General features: G+C 47.0%; 1 long non-coding RNA gene across 1 annotated transcript in view; it reads right to left on the bottom strand.

The window, feature by feature from the left end:
• Positions 1-19042, bottom strand: part of LOC138301892 (uncharacterized) — a 92720-nt gene that overhangs the window by 63978 nt on the left and 9700 nt on the right. The gene's annotated exons all lie outside the window — the stretch shown is intronic.

Genomic DNA, 19042 nt, shown 5'->3' with positions numbered 1-19042 from the left:
GGATTCATTGAACCTACATTGACATTTGGCACATCATATGTGCATAAAAATAACTTGACATGCTTGCTTACACCTTTAGAGGAGAGCTTCTTAGATCACACTGATTACAGCAGAAAGGCGTTAAAGGAGAAATTAGAAAAAGGCTTAGAGAAAAGGGCTTACAAGAACGATTATGCTTACAGTGCAGTTAAAATGCAAGGGAAATTAGCTTTAGATGCACTACACGTAGGGAAGCTTTATATATATAGGCCTAAGTCGTGCACTGACACTTTATTTGTGGGTACAAGTGAATGGAGGCACGTGTTTTTGTTTTAGAGTAAATGGACATTTATGTTGAATGGGCAGGACCCTGCAATTCCAGGGATATACTATATTTGTGGAGTTAATGCTTATTACTGTCTTCCAAGAGGATGGTATGGGACATGTTATTTGGGGATAGTATTCCCAGAGATTTATCAGATGGAGGACTTGAAAAAGTTTCCCAAAGTGACTGAATTACATCATAAGAGACAGAGGAGGGAGTCCTCTTCTGTGATAGTGGGAGATATACTTGGTGCGGTGATTCCTTCAGTGGGAGTCATCCTGAATTCCATTAAGATTCGAAAGTTGTCTACTATTGTGGATAACATGCTGACAAATTTTTCAGGGGCTATACTCCTGATAGATACTGAATTAGCTACAGATAGAGCTATGACTCTTCAAAATCGTCTTGTTTTAGACATTCTTTTAGCGAAGGATGGCGGAGTCTGTAGAATGATTAAATCTAGGCATTGTTGTCTGTTTAGATCTGATAATAGTAAAGAGATAAGAGACTTACTTACTAATCTGACTAATGCAAGTGCTGATTTAAAGGAATTGAAAGAACAGGTGTTTGAAAAAAGGCTGGCAAAGGGTTTGCTTTTGTGGGAAATTGTCTCAGCAACATTTGGAATGGGGTTCTATTGACAATATTACAGGGAATATTAATTGCCATGGCTTGTCTAATTGGGATATGATGGTTATGCAAATTATGCAAAAGAATAAAACTGAAAAAGACTAAGAATAATCAGAGGAGGGAAGAAAAGGAAAGGGAAAAAAATTGCAGGGAAAATTCAAGGAGAAGACAAAATTCGGAAGAAATCGAATTGTAAAAGTTTGTGGGTGGTAGTTAGTGTGATGTCACATTTAGTCATCAGAGGAGGGATTGCTAGCACAGGTGTTTTAATTAGAAATGTATTAATGAGTGTTATGTATTGTGAATAATGAGTTTATGTAGAAAATAAATAACGTAGAAAAATAATGTACGCATTTGAAATAGTGACCTCGGAGAATGGCCACCAGTCTTCACAAAATTTATTAATTGATGATTAATACTTGTGAAATATTGAAATGTATTAGACTAATGCAGTAATATGTTATATTAAGGGTTATGAAGTGTGCTCTAATTTTATTAACTGTAGGCCTTAACTTAGCAAGTGTCTTGGCCTAGTCTTGTCATGCCTCATGCAGAAGCTGTATTTCTTAGCGATTAATAAAAATGCAGACAGAGTTAATTAAACTATGAAATGTTCATTGTCTTGTTAAAAGTGCTTTACAGAAGCTTTTCGTGAGAACTGACTGCAAGGAAATGATGTTCCCGATAGTGTAACAACTTATGTGTAATGTGTGCGAGATGTACTTTTTCAGGATGAGAACAACGAAGACACTGACAGAAGCTGAAGATGCAACAATATTGTTACCTGACGAGCCGGATGATGAGGACATCGTAAAGTGAACCAATCGTTCATGTGAAGAGTGAAATATTCGAATTCATAGATTTGGTGTAGAAATATTATTGGGTAAAGTATAAACGCACGATTAACTGACCAATAGGGAATTAGGGGATAGTTAGGTGACTTCGATGTAATAACACGACAGAGGATAATTATTCGGAATTACTGTGATTTTGAGAGACTTTAGAGGAGAGGTTTGAGATTCATTCTGTCATTGGGCTCATACTCTCTGACTGAGAGCCTGATGCTTTGCTAATCGACTGATGACCAGTGCTTAATTTGTAAATAAAGAGGTGCCGGTGCTCAAAGCCCTTCTCTTAAACACGAGGCTGCTGTAATTAAATCTGCCAGCACTGAATACTGAGGCAGCGTAATCCTGAAGCCATCTTGGGCCTCTTAAATCCATTTACGGCCACCCCTGCCCCTTCAGCTCATCCTGCAACTTTCTACTTTCTCCCTTTATGACACTTTTTCGTTTTTCCTTCTTCCGTGTTTCCCATATGTGTCTTTTGCTCGCAGCAAATGCTTGAGGCAGAAGAATAAGCCCAGGCCCTCACAAATAAGTGCCGGTGCTCAGCACCGGAAACAACAAGCACAAATTAAGCACTGCTGATGACCTGAGGACAAAGACTGATTCTGCTTTGCTGACCCATACCAAGGATAGGTAGATATGATGATACGTGACTGTTATGCATTTTATGCCTTTTCTTTCTAGTTACCAACTGCGCTGTTTTGACAGATCCATAGCTAGATGTTTTTCTAAATTTGTGTTCTAATTTGTTTGGCATGAAGCCCAACATGCTGATGCTAATCTGACATTAGTTAAGGGCCCTCACAAATGACTGACAATTACAGGGACAAATGATTGATGAATTACCCTGCTGAATTCCATGTACGTTATAACTTTGTCGCAGCTGACTCTGTTATTGATTTACACTGTCGCTCTAGAATGTGTTGTGATTCAAGCTTTGATTAGATTATGTTTCTTCCTCCGCTTTGGACAACCAGTATTGTTCATATATTTGTTCCATTTGATTTTGAGATTAATCTACATGATTTTAGTATTGTTAATATAAGGGAAATAAACGTACTGAACTGTTACTAAAGGTGTGGTTATTCATGGCTGAAAGGTCATGGTGCGTGACATTTACTGACTTAATTGATTATTGATTTATTGATTACTAATGATTGTTGATTATCATGTATTGATTATTGATTACGTACTGGAGCTATGGTAAGAACTTCTTAATACGAGTCAAAGGGTTCATTGACCTATTTGCGTCCCCTTGTAAGTTTACTTATTAAGGTCCGACGCGCTAACATCTCCAAGACCGCTGAGGTGAAGAGGCTGCTAACACGGGGAACCCACCGAGCTCTTGGAGTGCACAGACTGGATTCCCAGAGCCAACTTGCAAAGTGCCTGGAAGTTATCACTGTTTACTGCATTGTACGCCCACATTGTGACTCGTCCCTGCTGGGTGGCACTGCGGCCCCGTCACTATTCCTCATGGAGCCTCTCTGTGTTGCCACCCGACCCTGAAGCGCAGCATGCGATCAACCACAGATCAGCTGTGGGGATCACCTTGAGGCAGCGCTGCGGCGACAGTGGGTAATCAGCTCTTGGCCCTGGGGCACTTGGCGCCTGAGGGTATTTCACACTGACTAGGCCTTTATCTACTGTGAGATACACCCATAGCCGACATTGTGGCCCACTCTCTTTGGAAGCAATGGTCTTTTCACACATTTGGCCCATGCTGGGCCCATCAAGCACCTGATACCTCCAGATTCACTATCACCACAAACGGGTTTGAAACTCATGAATCCCCCACAGCCACGACATAAGGCTGGCACAACACCTCATGCATTAGAGACACTGCTCTCAGGGAACTATTGCTATTGTACGCCCTGCTTGCCCACTCTATGGTAATTGTTGCTTCCTTCCATTACCGTAACCCCGCACATGGTGCACTGTGCGTTCCTTTATCAGCTCGCTGAGGTACAGAGACATTTATCAAGAGAGGTGGGTAGCATCCCCTGCAGCATCTCCTGCTGCAGATGAACCTGGAGGTGATACCGTATTCACGCTGAGTGTTTGGCATACTATATTGCTCCGCCATGGTGGGAAAGCTGAAATCTACCAGGCCCCCAGCCACAAGACCCGAAGGATCTCACTGCTGAGGCCCTGACTCATCTGGATACTACTCTCCAAACACACTCTGTCTAGTTCGACAGGGTCCTTCAAGCTATCCTAGAAACCAAGACATCCTTGGAGAGCAGGATAGATGCAATCTCATTGATGTTAATCTGTTGCAGGCGGATCACCGCAACTTGACGGACCACATGGATGCAACAGAATTATCGTTCACTTCCCTCCGCCCTACAGTACAAGAATTACAAACGCAAATGACACAGCTACAGGCAGACGTGACTTCCCTGCACCAGAGGGTAGATGACACCGATGGGGTCCAGACAAAATAACATCAGGATAATTGGCTTCCCTGAACATGTGGAGTGTCCTGGTATCAAGCAGAAAACTGGTTGATAACCACTTTGATGTCAGGTAAACCAACTATGTAAGCGCAAGGCTCCCAAGGCCAGACCCTCCCGAGCTCATGCAGTTGTTGAACAAGATAGAGCGGTGCTCGAGGCATCACAATTGACTTTGAACTCCTTCTCTCAACTGCTTATTGGACTCTGGTTCTGATACCGGCACTTCGATGCCCTCCCAGGTCACGCCCTTGTGGGCCCGGTGATAACCCCGCGCTCAGCTGATGATCTATGCTCTAGTGAGTTGCCACTACAGAGACATCTCCCCATGGCCCCTTCCATGCATTGGGTATGTATACCCATGGTGGCTCACCCCTGGAGCCCATGCTCACCCTGTGCAGGCTCCGGATTGCCTGTTTTTTTTTTCCAGAATGGACCTATGCCATGGATTGCTCAACACCTCCTCATATAGTTCCACCGCATGGACATTGTTGAAATATAATCAGTTCCTACACACATGTTAAAATGTTCTGTGGGTTGTGGCATGGCACCTACGGGTACTCAGGCCAGGGATCGGGGAGCTGTTCCATATGTTTGTATTACTGTTTAAGTTACTCTGAATTGATACCCGAAATGCTGTTGGGCAGAGGGGTGGATGGACGGGGCGATACTCTGAATACTGCAAATTGCTCATGTGGCCACTACATACACCTGTCTGACTTGGCACATCCATGGCATGGCGACTCCTGCTAAAAGACACAAGATATATGCTTGACTAAGGCGCAGATATATACATTTTGTATGTCTCCAGGAGACACACCTCACAACAGGGGAACTTGCCAGACTACACAGGCGCTATTGTGGACAAGTGTACAGAACAGGATACTCAGCACATGCCAGTGGGATCCTTATCTGGGTTGCTTCGGAGGTACGATTTGTTAAACTTAAAGTCCACCCTGATACAGAAGGCTGGCATATTTTCCTAGACGATACCCTGGATGGTCTTCCCATCACTATAATCTCCATTTATGCCCCCAACACAGCACAAGGTACATTCCTGAACTCGCTTTCCTCATCTATGTTACTTGACCCCCAAGCACCCAGCCTCTGGGGAGGCAATTTCAATTGCATACATGACATTGATTTGGATTGCTCAGTACCCCCACTCCAGAATATGTCTGGCTTGCAAGTCACAAAGCACTTCCGACTTTTGACCAAGTCGTATGAGCTGCATGATGTTTGGTGACTACGTCATCCAGGTCATAGGGAATACTCCTATTAAGCACCATGACATCAAATCCACACACTACCAGACTATTTATTCTGTACCAGAGATTGCTGGCTGCTTATTCGGAGTTCTGAGTACTTGGGCAGGACTCGGTCAGACCACAATCCACTTAAGCTTATGTTTCAATGGGGAGGGGAGGGGGGAGAACACCTATCCCGACATGGAGACTTCGGGTAGATACATTACAAGACACAGCATACAAAGAACCAATAGGTACACATATTTGACAGAAAACACAGGGTCTGTGGGCAACTATGGGATTGAATGGGACGCCATGAAGGTGGTTATGAGGGGTCATAGTATTTCCACAACATGGGGAGTTAAATCCTCTCTTACACGCAGTGTATCAGCAGTAGAAGATCGTATCTGGCCCATAAAAAGGAGGTGGTCACATCCCAAGAGGCGCGCTCTCTCCTGATTAATCCACAACGCCAGTATTGATTGAACTGCAATGCCTTTGCAATGTAGATTACAAGTTACACCTGACCTGACAACATGTAGATGGAGACAAACCTGGGCACACGCTTGCATGGTTGCTGTGCTCCGAAACACCTAGAACCATTCTGGGGGAGATATGTGACAATTTGACTCAGGTGAAAAATACCCAGGCAGAAATTAACAAAGCCTTTACTCATTACTACGAGCAATTGTATTCCTCCCTTCCTGAGCCCCCCATCACGAATTTGAGCTTACCTGCAAGATCTGACACTTACTCAATTAACTCCAATCCAACTATTGGACCTGGAGCAACCTATACAAATAGAGGAGATCCATTTAGCAATCAGTCAGCTGTCCCGCGGCAAGACTCTAGGCACTGACGGGTTTCCTTTCGATTATTACACCTCTTTTCAGACTGTCCTTGCTCCTCGTTTACAAGAAATGTACAGAGAGGCCTGCCAACAGGGTTAATTCCTGAGCTTCCTGCAAGAAACACTTACTGTGATGTTACCCAAACTGGATAGAGACCCCCTCGAGGTGAGCTCCTACCTCTCACTGTCCCACTGAACATTGATTACAAGCTGTTGAGTAAGATCCTCGCAAATAGACTGCTTCCGATGGTTGATACCCTTATTCGTCCAGACCAATGTGGCTTTGTGCCACAGAGAGCAACACAGTGTACAACGCATATGCCACATCATCGATGCGGTTTTGAGAGAGGCCGGCAACCAGTGGCGGTCTCCCTGGATTTCCAAAAAAGCGTTTCATACCTTGAGTTGGTTCTATTTGCTACAGGTATTGGAGCAGTTTGGGATGGGCCCCAATTTCTTAGGCTGGATAAAGCTCCTCTACACTGCCCAACATGCGCGAGTCCGCACTGGCACCCAGATATCCCATCCTTTTCTCATCCAGAGAGGAACTCGCCAGGGATGTTCTTTGTCGCCGGTACTCTTTGCCCTGGCTATGGAAACCCTGGGAGCCCTGTTGCGCAATAGGGGGCCCAATTTGGGTGTCGACTTGGCCAAAACTGGTACATGATATTTTTATATGCGGATGATGTAATGGTTTATCTGTGAGATTAGGCCTCCACTCTATCGGCCCTATATGACCTGCTTGACCACTTTGGGATGGTGGCAGGCCTTAGGGCAAATTGGAATAAATCCTGTGCTTTTCCTCTTCATGCACTGGAACCAAAACACCAAGTAGTCCCTGAGGGAGGACCCCTTCCATGGTCCTTTGTAACCTTCCGCTACCTCAGTGTCAAAATCTACCAAACGGACGCTGACTTGCTTGACATCAATCACAGCAGGGCCTTAACCTCACTACGACAATCCCTACCTTTCTGGGTGCGACTTCCTCTTTCACTTATGGGGAGATCGTCAATTGCCAAAATGTTAATCCTCCTGTGGCTTTTATACCTTTTCGTAGCTCTACCGGTGATACCCACTAAATCCTAATTTAGGACCTTGAGGAGCCTACAGGCTAAGCTTGTGTGGGGTGCGGGTCGTGGGTGAGTCTCTATTGCTACACTCCAGCAGCCTCTGCTGGAGTGGGGACTGGCAGTTCCAGATATGGAGCGCTACTTTGCAGCGGCCCAGTTGCAGTGGCCTCTGTGCTGGATTGCAGGTGATGCAACACTGAAGGGTGTTACGGTTAGGGTAGACCTTGGAGACAGGGACATTCTGGAAAGGCTTCTTTCACCAGGCTCACCATCCAATTCGCTAGGTAAGCTGATGCGCACCGCAAAACTCATTTGGACTCGGTTTATTCAGCCCAACAGACATTGACCCCATACGCACACAGCTCCCTTTACGTAGCATCCCCAAGTTGAAATGCCTCCTGCAAGTCCACAACTACACCCCAAGGAGGGAGGCGTGGATCACCCTAGTGGGAGATTTGTACAAAGAGGGTACTCTACTGTCCTTCCAAGACCTCACAGATACTTATACTTTACAGGTTGGGCTCTTCCTTGCCTAAACTACAGTCAACACAATCATTGGGGAGATCTGGAAAACTGGCCCAGCTGAACCACTGACCCATGAGGGACTATAGTGTGTGCTAACACATGGCTTAGGACGAAGGGCAGTTTCGATGTATACACGACCTTGATGGGGGAGTTGCTTGCCTCTGATTCGTAGGAAGTCTCAGTGGGATGACTGCCTGGACACAGCTCTGAATGATAAGCAATCGTCCATGGCCTTGGAACAGGTGAAGCGAGTGTCACATTATACATGCCTGAAATACACATAGTTCAACTACACCAAACATACCTCACACCACATCGTTTGCACAAGATGTTCCCGGGAATGCCTCCGTTTAGTCCTAGGTGCGGCCACGGGGATGCTACCTTTATTCGCATGACAGGGGAATGTCTGCCATTGTGAACAGCATAGGCCCAGGTGGTGGAACATTTGGCGGAGTTGACCGATGTTATGCTTCCTCCGGAACTCCTTCTCTGCTTACTAGGGATGACAAAGCAATCTGAACATAATAAGCACTATTTGAAATCTGTGGACCTAGCACTGGTTTTATTTAAATGCCTCATTGTCATGCCCTGGAAGGTACCCAGCCACCTACGATTAATTGCTGGTTGCGAGGGGCCTCCCGATGGGCCTTGGCGGAGATAGATAGATACCCTCTCACGCGACCACAAGATACATGGGAGGAGTGGGGTGGCCACACTATGGGACATTTATGTAGTGAAACTGTCAGACAAATTACACCCAACGCCTCCCCCATCGATAGAGCAATCATATGAAGAGCCCTACAGCACCTGCTACACCGAGTCCAGTCCTGACACGATGCACTTTTCGATGAATACACCGGTGCCATTTCCGCCCACCATATTGGCGGTAATATACTCACGGGCGCCTTTGGTTCCTTCTTCCCTTCCCAATACAAACCGTCACCACATTAGAAATACTCCCATAGCAACACAAGTTTAGTTGCACGCCTGTAAGCTGCTAGAATGACTATTGACAATACCGCCAGCCAGAGCGGGTTGGAGTTCTAGTTACGTGTTGTTTTTCCTTTTCATTTCTGCAATGGCCATCCTTAGGGATGATAGAAGGTACTATGACGACTTACCTATTTAACCGCTCTTCCTGGTTTTCATGCTCAGATGCTGTAACCCTCAAACCAACTCACTAGTCACAATGGCATAAATGCTACTATGATAGATGTATCCACGTCTTTGATATTTATGATAATTGGTCATTGTATATTGTTATGCCCGCTATTGTTATCTGTCTTAAATGCAAATAAAGAAATAAAAAAAAAAAGATGGGAGGGCGTTCATATCTAAATTGTTGAAAACATTAGCCACCAATGGGGACCACAGACCAACTCTGTACTTAAAAATGTCAATTGACACTCCGTCTGGCCATGGGCTTTAGAAGAGGAGCTGCAATTGAGAGCATTGGCCACCTCCTCAACTGAAAAAACAAGTCGAGCACCGTAACAAATGTCTTCTTGCATAAATAGGTCAGAGTAGACACCATCAACAGAGGAGCTGGATAAACTGTGTTAAAATAAGCCGTCCATTGACCCCCCACAATATGGCTTCTCATTAGGGAAGGTGATTTTTCCTGTGTTTGTAAATCCCTTACCACCCTCCAAAATTCCTGTTTTTTTTTAGGGACAGAGCACAGGTTAAACACTCCCAATTAACTTGTTGGATTTCCTGCTCTCCAACTCTCAGTACCTCTTTATAACTGAACGAGGTCTGGGCAATCAGTACAGAGTTTCTGGGTTAAATTTTCAAGGTGAGCCGCAATTCCCTATTTGCTTGAGAGCAAGTTTTGTCAAACCAGCTGCAGGGGAACATACTGATTTAAACAGTAGCACGAGCAACTGGTCTTTAATTAAACTGCACAAGTCCCTGAAATCAGTACATCAATTTCTAGTCAATATTAACCTTCCGCATCCCACACATGCATGCTTTGAATTTACTGGGAATGAGGGCCTAAGTCAGAAAAGATGCAAATGGACACCATCTATAGACCTTCAGAGGCGAAATAGATTAAGGTTTTTAGGTAGAAGAGGAGGAGTTGGGGGCCCTCAGCACTTGTACCTTATTAAACTATAAGGTATCTAGTTTGGTTAGCCACAGGGAAAACGCCCTCATGCAGCAGAGGAAAGCTCAAGCAGGAAGTAACAGGGCAGGACAGGCCTTTTTCCCACTGGGCCTTTTCCCAGTGGACTAGGTGTCTCAGTCAGTCCACACTGTGCCACTCCACTCCACTTTATCCCACTCCACACTATGCCATTCCACTGTATGCTATTCCATTCTAGGTCACTCCACAGTGTACCACTCCACTCTATGCTATCTCACTCTACACTGTTTCACTCTATGCACTCCACTCTACATCACTCCACTCTGCTCAACTGTACACCACTCTATGCCACTCCACTGTACCCTATGTCTCTCTACAACACTCAAATCCATTCCACTTCTCTCTGTAATGTACCACTCTACTCAATTCCACTGCACACCACTCAACTCAACGCAATTCCACTCTATGCTATTCCATTGTATGACACTCCTCTCTATGCCACTACATTGTAGGCCACTTCATGCCACTCCATTCTACGCCACTCCATTCTATGCCACTCCAGTGTACGCTATTCCACTGTACCCCACTCTACTGTACACCACTACACTGTACACCACTACACTGTACACCACTTCATGCCACTCCACTCTAGGCCACTCTGTTCTTCACCACTCCAGTGTATGACATTCTACTGTATGCCCCTCCACTATATGCTATTCTACTCCACCCAAAGCAACGCTACACCAGCTAACTCTATGCTACTTCACTCTACACTATTTCACTCTATGCCACTCTACTGTACGCCACTCCACTCCATGCCATTCCACTCTACGCCATTCCACTCTATGCTATTTGACTCTGCGCCACTCCACTGTATGCCTCTCCACTGTGTGCCACTCCACTCTACGCCACTCTGCTCCATGCTAATACACTCTATATTATTCCACTCTATGCCACTCCACTCTATTTTACTCTGCGCCAGTCCTCTCTATGCTACTCTACTCTATGTCACTACATTCTACACCATTCAGCAATCAGCCACTCCCCTTTACAACATTCTACTCTATGCCAATTCACTCTCCGCCACTCCTTTCTACACTGTTCCACTCTACGCCACTCTGCTCTCTGCCACTCCAATCTGTAACACTCCACTCTATGCCACTCCACTCTACACTATTTGATTATGTGCTACTCCACTCTGTGCCACTCTATAGTATGTCACTTGAAACTATGCTATTAAACTCTATACCACTCAACTTTATGCCAGGCCTGTGCATAATTTTCATTACAGTAATTTTTGTATTTTCAGTAATTATGCATTAATGTTATGATCTGAAATTATGTGATTACTCCAGCTTGTGTCATTAAGAGTAATTTGGAGTAAAGATTCTACAGCAGGAGCACAGGAAAACAAGCTAAGAGAGAGCGAGCAGCTACTGTTGTTCATGTCCTGTAGCATTTAGTGCTATTTTCTTAGCACAAACATTATGGCCCATTGTGGACACAAGTGTGCATTTTGCTCTAAATGTTGGATTACTCTTCTTACACAATTAAGAATAATTATGAGTAATTTTGCAGTAATTACGCTAGAGAAAATTACACCAGTTACGCCCACCCTTACTCTATGCCACTCCACCCTAGGGCATTCCACTTTACTCCATTCCTCTCTATGCTTCTCCACTCAACTATATGCTATTCTACTCTACCCAACACAATTCTATACCAGCTGATTCTATGCTAACACTCCACTGTACGCCATTCCACTCTGTGCTAGTCCACTCTATGCCACTCCACTCCATACTATTCCAATCTATACTATTCCACTCTATGCAACGCCACTCTGTGCCACTCCAAGTTATGCTATTCCACTGTACACCACTCAACTCTATACCAGTCTACTCACTCCACTGTACAGTATTCCACCCTATGCCACTGCACTCTACACCACTTAACTCCACTCTATTGTATGAAACTACACTCTACCACAGTCTCCTCCACTGTACTCTGACATTTTACTTAATGACGCTCAATTTGACTACATTCCATCTACGATTTTAAACACTTTTTTCATTAAGAAATATAAACCATTGAAATTCAATTAAAAAAAGTTATAGTAATTTTAAGCTGTGCGTAAACTATAAATTTAAGGCACAACTATAATCTTGGAATTTTTAACGTTTGTGTAGTTTATTTGTTTGGTATAGAAAGAATAAATAAAGTTTTCCTAACTATAACTAAGCGTTAACCTTTGTTTTATTTTCATTGAATTGTCATGCAAGGCAACAGTACAAAAATCTTTTTTAAATTAATTTATGCATTTATTTATTGGATTTTTGTGGAATGAACCTGTCAGCAGAACAGGGAAATAAGAAAGGTGGGAATGAACAGTCAAAATATAAAGGGACTTACCAGACCAAGTAGTGTTGACCGTATTACGGAGTACAGTATTAGTAATTGTTAGAAATGGGGTTTCTGGTTGGCTAGGGTATGCACCTCAGCCAGACAGAACTTACCCACTCTAGTCAGGGCAAGGGAGTTACACGTCCAAGATAACCCCTGCTCACCCCCTTGGTAGCTTGGCACGAGCAGTCAGGCTTAACCCGGAGGCAATGTGTAAAGCATTTGCACAACACACACACACATGTGATGCAATATCCCCACCACAAAGGAAACACAACACCAAATTATATGAAAATATACTGTATTGTACACAAGGCAATTATCAAACCAAACATCACATATCAGTACTATCCTGCTACCTTAGCAGTTGTCAGAACGTTACACATTAGTTACTCTGCAACCTAGCAGTAGTCACACATAACACACAGGTTACTCAGTATTCTGCAACATAAGCAGTAGTCAGGAAAACACGTTATTACATCACAGCACTTGTCATAAGAATATCATAAAATGCCCTTAGTAGGAACATTAGAAAACATATGGCAAGTTAGAAAACCATATTAGCAAGCATGTCCATAAAAGGAACATTTGCATACACATATGTAAAAACATCAAACGCAGGTAGGTAATATATGAATCAAACAAAAGTCTGTAGAAAGAACTTTGGATTGCAACTATATTGGTCCTTTAAACAGTACCTGGTTGGATGATGGCACCTCCAGTGCCTAGAAGGCGAACAATGGGGCCCCCGGCGCTCATATGCGCAAAACGGGGGCCTCCCTTATACTCTGGGGTCAGAGGAGGGCGACATGCACCTCCTCTCTTTTATAGACAGGCCTCTCCGGGGACCGTGATTACTGGGGGCCCCCCAGGGTCTCAACCGGCCCTAACGAGGGGGGCCAAAGCCAGCAAAAACAACTTAGGGCAGGAGGGCACGCACCCCTTCTGGTTTAATGACAGGCCCCTCCCGGGACCCGCGATCTCTGGGGGCCCCCCCGGGCCTCCACTGGCCCTTCCACCAAGGGGGGGGGGGCACAATAATACTCGTTTTACCTAACAGCAGAAAAGGAGCATCCTGCTTCTAACGCAGAGGCCAGGGGGAAGGGGGCACTCCCCGCACCTTCCCCTGGTCCTGCTGTGAAGCCACAAGAAGATCGGACCCCTCCGGGGGCCCGAGCAGACACTCGCCTGCACCCGATGCGGTGTGTGAGTGTTCTTCCAGCTTCCCGGGCCGCTGCAGTGATCTTATTTAAAGGGGCACAATGCAGCAAGGAGCCTACGAGCTCCCAAGGCTCCATAAGCGCACTGCAATCAGCGCTATGGCAGCCGCAACCACGGAGAAGCACCCCTCATGAAGAAATGGATGCAGGGGTCAGGGGCCACAGCACCCTGCCCCTGGGGAGCAGAATCTTAAGACAAGGTCCTCAGGTGGAGGGCCCAGCTACAGGCCAGCACAAGGGAAAGATAGCAAGTGGCAAGTCCTTCACAGTGACCAGACAGGTCACAGGTCAGCACAGCAGCAGCAGTCCATGGCAGTTCCTAGTGAGTCCTTTCAGCCTTTGGTGTCCAGTTCCGAGATGATTCCAAGAGTCTCCAAATTGTGGGGAAAATTGCCCTGTACTTATAGTCAGTTCTTACAGTGTTTTACAATGGTAGGGAGAGGAGGTTCCAGACAGTTACAACTGGTTCTGGGAGTGCCCCCTCTCTCCTTTCAGCACAGGCTCCAAACATCAGTGGGGGGTTAACGACCCTATTGTGTGAGGCCAGGGCACAGTCTTTACAAATGCAGGTGTGCCCCGCCTCTTCTTTCTCTCAGCCAAGGAAGACTATTCAGTATGCAGATGCACCTCTGTGACACCTCCACCCTCCCTGTGTACAGGCTGTCTGAAAAGTATGCACAAAGCCCAAACTGTCACTCTGCCCAGATGTGGATTCGAGTCAAGCTGCAAAACACCAGAGTCATAAGCACAGATAAATGCGCACTTTCTAGAAGTGGCATTTCTGTGATAGTAATAAAAAATACACCCACACCAGTAAGCAGCATTTATTATCACCATCACAACCATACCAAACACGCCTACGCTACCCCTCATAAATCAGACAATACCCCTTACACATAAGGCAGGGCATTTCTAATGCAATCCTATGGAAAGGCAGCACTCACAGCAGTGAGACACTAAGTTAGGCTGTTTGTCACTACTAGGACAGGCCATGCAATATGGCACATGTCCTTCCTTTCTACATACATGGCACCCTGCCCGTAGGGCTAGCTACGGCGTACCTTAGGGGTGACTTACATGTAGTAAAAGGGGAGTTCTGGGCCTGGCAAGTAAATTTAGATGCCAGGTCCCTGTGGCAGAAAACTGCACACACAGGCCCTGCGCTAGCAGGCCTGAGACAGGTTTGAAAGTCTACTTCAGTGGGTGGCGCAAGCAGCGCTGCAGGCCCACTAGTAGTATTTAATTTACAGGCCCTGGGTATAGAGATACCACTGTACAAGGGACATATAGGTAAATTAAATATGCCAATTAGGTATAAGCCAATCATACCAACTTTAGATGGGAGAGCACCTTCACTTTAGCACTGGTCAGCAGTGATAAAGTGCTCAGAGTCCTAGAGCCAACAGCGAGAGGTCAGAAAAACCAGGAGGAAGGAGGCAAAAAGACTGGGGATGATCCTGCGTAAGGCAAAAAGTCCAACACAACCCCCTACCAGCCAAAAGCCAGGGGGGAACAATCAATAGCTTGAGGTACTTCCCTGATTGGGGCGATAGAACAAGGACCCAGGCCCACAACAGCAGGGGCATGTTCCAGTTCTACGCCTTCCTGACTCCACTTGGATCTCTCTGTCAATGCTTCCCAGGCAGCCTAGACCAACCCACAGGGGTTCTCTAGCTGCCATTGGCCAGAACCAGGCCCCAGGCCATCTAGGAGCCTCTGGTCTCTGAAACCATAACGAGTGGTGGGCGGTAGCCCCAGGTGCAAAGCAACCTGTCTCCACTCCATTTCCAATCAGTTCAGGGGCTCTACCCTGCCACTGATCCACCAACCTAGGGTCCGCACCGATAGGTTCTACAGGGGCTAGAGGCGAGGCTCTCCTCCCTCTACCCCTCCGTCTAGGATCCCGCCCTCCTCTCCTAGGAGGGGTATCACCAGAATCCACACTTGCCAGGGTGCTGGTTACAGCAGCCCTGCACAACTCTCTCGCCAGCCCAGGATCACTACCTGGCGACTGACCACCCAACCTAGGGACGACACCCTTGGGTTGCACCGGGGTACAGGGCGGGCTTCCCCCTCCCTGAACCCCACTTCCAGAGTCCTGCGTCTCCCCACCTCGGGAGAAGCCACCAGAAGTTTCACACGGGGGGTGAGCCTACTAACCGCCCCCCCCCAACCAGTTCAGAGTTTACCCCCTGAACCGGTCTATCTAGTCCAGGGACGACACCCTTAGACTGGACCATTGCCCAGCGAACCAGGACTTCCTTGGGAGCACACCTACCCCCTACCAGATCAGAGCTTACCCTCTGAATCTGGTAATCCAACCCAGAGTAACTACCCTGCGGTTGAACCACTGCCTGGCGCACCAGGACTTCCTGGGGGGCACACCTACCCCCCCCAGGGATACACCTTCCCCAAGGGCCACACAAGAGTCTGGCTGGCACAGGTCTCCTGACCTCTGCCCATCTGACAGACTCTGGATCCCCCCCAGCCCAGAAATGGTCTCACCAAGGTCATTCCTGGGGGGCTCTGTTCTCAGAGCTGACCCCTGACCCTCCAGGTTCTCCGCTGGGGCCCGCAGCCCCCTCTCAACCCTATGCCTGGATTTGCGCCTCCTCCGCTGTAGAGCGAGACTACCAGACACCAGGACCGGCGGAACGCTATCACCAGCCACCCGCCCAAGACCTACTGGCAAAATGGGATCCTTCTGAACAGCTGGCCCTACGGCACAGGCTAGGCTCACCTCCTGCCGTTCACTCATGGAACCCTCCAGGACCTGGGACTGGAGCTCGGGTACCCTGGGCCTCAGCCCAACCCCATTCCCTCTCCTCTGAGACTGGACATGGGGTGCCTTACCCGCCCCAATACACTGGGACCTACCTGGGACACAAGCCTTTCCCACCACACCTGGTTGGGAAACACCTAGACAACTCTCATTAGGAACACCCCCTAATGCCACACCAGACCCTCTGGTACGCAACCAGAAGTCTGCCTCCTTTGCAAGCTCCCTGGGGTCAGAGAGCTCACACACCGATAAGTGTTGGCGTAACTCTGAAAAACAACAACGAAGCAGGTGCTCTCTGACAATCAGATTAAACAGCCCTTCAAAATTGTTTACTGTGCTACCCTTCACCCATCCATCTAGTGCAATGCAGCAATCCTCCACAAACTCCTCCCAAGACTGGTGGGACAGTTTCTTACCACCCCTAAACCTTTTTCTGTATTCCTCAGGGGAAAAACCAAACTTCACAATCAGTGCATTCTTTACAGCGGAGAACCCCTCCCTGTCACTCTCTTCTAGAGTCAGTAGGGCATCCCTCCCCTCCTCAGGAATAAAGCTACCTAGGCCAGTTCCCCAATCCTTCTCAGGGATCCTGCGCTCTACCAGAGCCCTCTCATATTCCTTTAACCACTGACGTATGTCACCCCCCTCTTGGAACCTAGGTACCAGATCTATGGGTATGTGAGGAACCTCTTTGCTACAGCACTGTACATTGCTGCCACCACTGGACTCCACCTGCAGCCCTGGTGAGTCCAGAACCTTCAGACTGCGCTCTAGAGCGAGTCTTTCTCTGGCAAAGGCCCTCTCTGCCTCTGCCATTCTCTCCTGTACTAAGGCCTTCTCTACCTCAGCCCTTCTCTCCTCAACAGCTAGGCGCGCTAACTGCAACTTCAGGTCCCTCTCTTCCCGCCTATCTCTTAGCTCATCAGGCGTCAAGGAATGAGAGGTAGCCCTGCTTCTTACACTGGACCCAGCAAGGGACTCCCTATCACTGGGGCCTTCCCTGTCAACTGGCGTCCCCAACCGGTCATTCTCACCCTCCTGATCAGTCTCTCTACCACTCTCTAGGGATGAGGTCTGGGAGCCCTCCCATTGGGAACCCTCGCTACACTCAGGATCCTCTGGGTACCCCTAAGCACACTCCCTCCCTGGCTATATGTCACAAACCTTTCAAAGAAATTCAGAGATCTCCTGAGGTCCCCTTCTACAGGCAGCCCTCCCTCTCTACAGAACCCCTCTAATTCCTCCTGTGTGTAAAACGGCAGGTCCTCTAAATCAAAGGTAAGCCCCATCTTGAAAAGGTACAAATAACTCAAATGTGACAACCACAATACCCAAGCGTGAGAACTGAAAACAGGAAAAATAACCAAAGAGAGAAAGTTAAGAGAAGCCAAACATGTGATGGTCTAAACGCAATCCTTGTAGTGAAATAATGAGTCACAATGGTATTGTGCAAGCGCAAGTCCTATCCTCACCGCTGACAACCAATGTTAGAAATGGGGTTTCTGGTTGGCTAGGGTATGCACCTCAGCCAGGCAGAACTTACCTACTCTAGTCAGGGCAAGGGAGTTACACGTCCAAGATAACCCTTGCTCACCCCCTTGGTAGCTTGGCACGAGCAGTCAGGCTTAACCCGGAGGCAATGTGTAAAGCATTTGCACAACACACACACACATGTGACGCAATATCCCCACCACAAAGGAACCACAACACCAGATTATATGAAAATATACTGTATTGTACACAAGGCAATTATCAGACCAAACATCACATATCAGTACTATCCTGCTACCTTAGCAGTTGTCAGAACGTTACACATTAGTTACTCTGCAACCTAGCAGTAGTCACACATAACACACAGGTTACTCAGTATTCTGCAACATAAGCAGTAGTCAGGAAAACACGTTATTACATCACAGCACTTGTCATAAGAATATCATAAAATGCCCATAGTAGGAACATTAGAAAACATATGGCAAGTTAGAAAAACATATTAGCAAGCATGTCCATAAAAGGAACATTTGCATACACATATGTAAAAACATCAAACGCAGGTAGGTAATATATGAATCAAACAAAAGTCTGTAGAAAGAACTTTGGATTGCAACTATATTGGTCCTTTAAACAGTACCTGGTTGGATGAAGGCACCTCCAGTCCCTAGAAGGTGAACAATGGGGCCCCCGGCACTCCTATGCGCAAAACGGGGGCCTCCCTTATACTCTGGGGTCAGAGGAGGGCGACATGCACCTCCTCTCTTTTATAGACAGGCCCCTCCGGGGACCGTGATTACTGGGGTCTCAACCGGCCCTCACGAGGGGGGCCAAAGCCAGCAAAAACAACTTAGCGCAGGAGGGCACGCACCCCCTCTGGTTTAATGACAGGCCCCTCCCGGGACCCACGATCTCTGGGGGGCCCCACGGGCCTCCACTGGCCCTTCCACCAAGGGGGGGGGAGGCCACAATAATACCCATTTTACCTAACAGCAGAAAAGGAGCGTCCTGCTTCTAACGTAGAGGCCAGGGGGAAGGGGGCACTCCCCGCGCCTTCCCCTGGTCCTGCTGTGAAGCCACAAGAAGATCGGACCCCTCCTGGGGCCCGAGCAGACACTCGCCTGCACCCGATG

This window comes from Pleurodeles waltl, chromosome 6 (genome assembly GCF_031143425.1).
Source record: "Pleurodeles waltl isolate 20211129_DDA chromosome 6, aPleWal1.hap1.20221129, whole genome shotgun sequence".
NCBI lineage: Eukaryota > Metazoa > Chordata > Amphibia > Caudata > Salamandridae > Pleurodeles > Pleurodeles waltl.
Note: the sequence above shows the minus strand (reverse complement) of the source record. Positions and strands in the feature narration are given on the sequence as shown.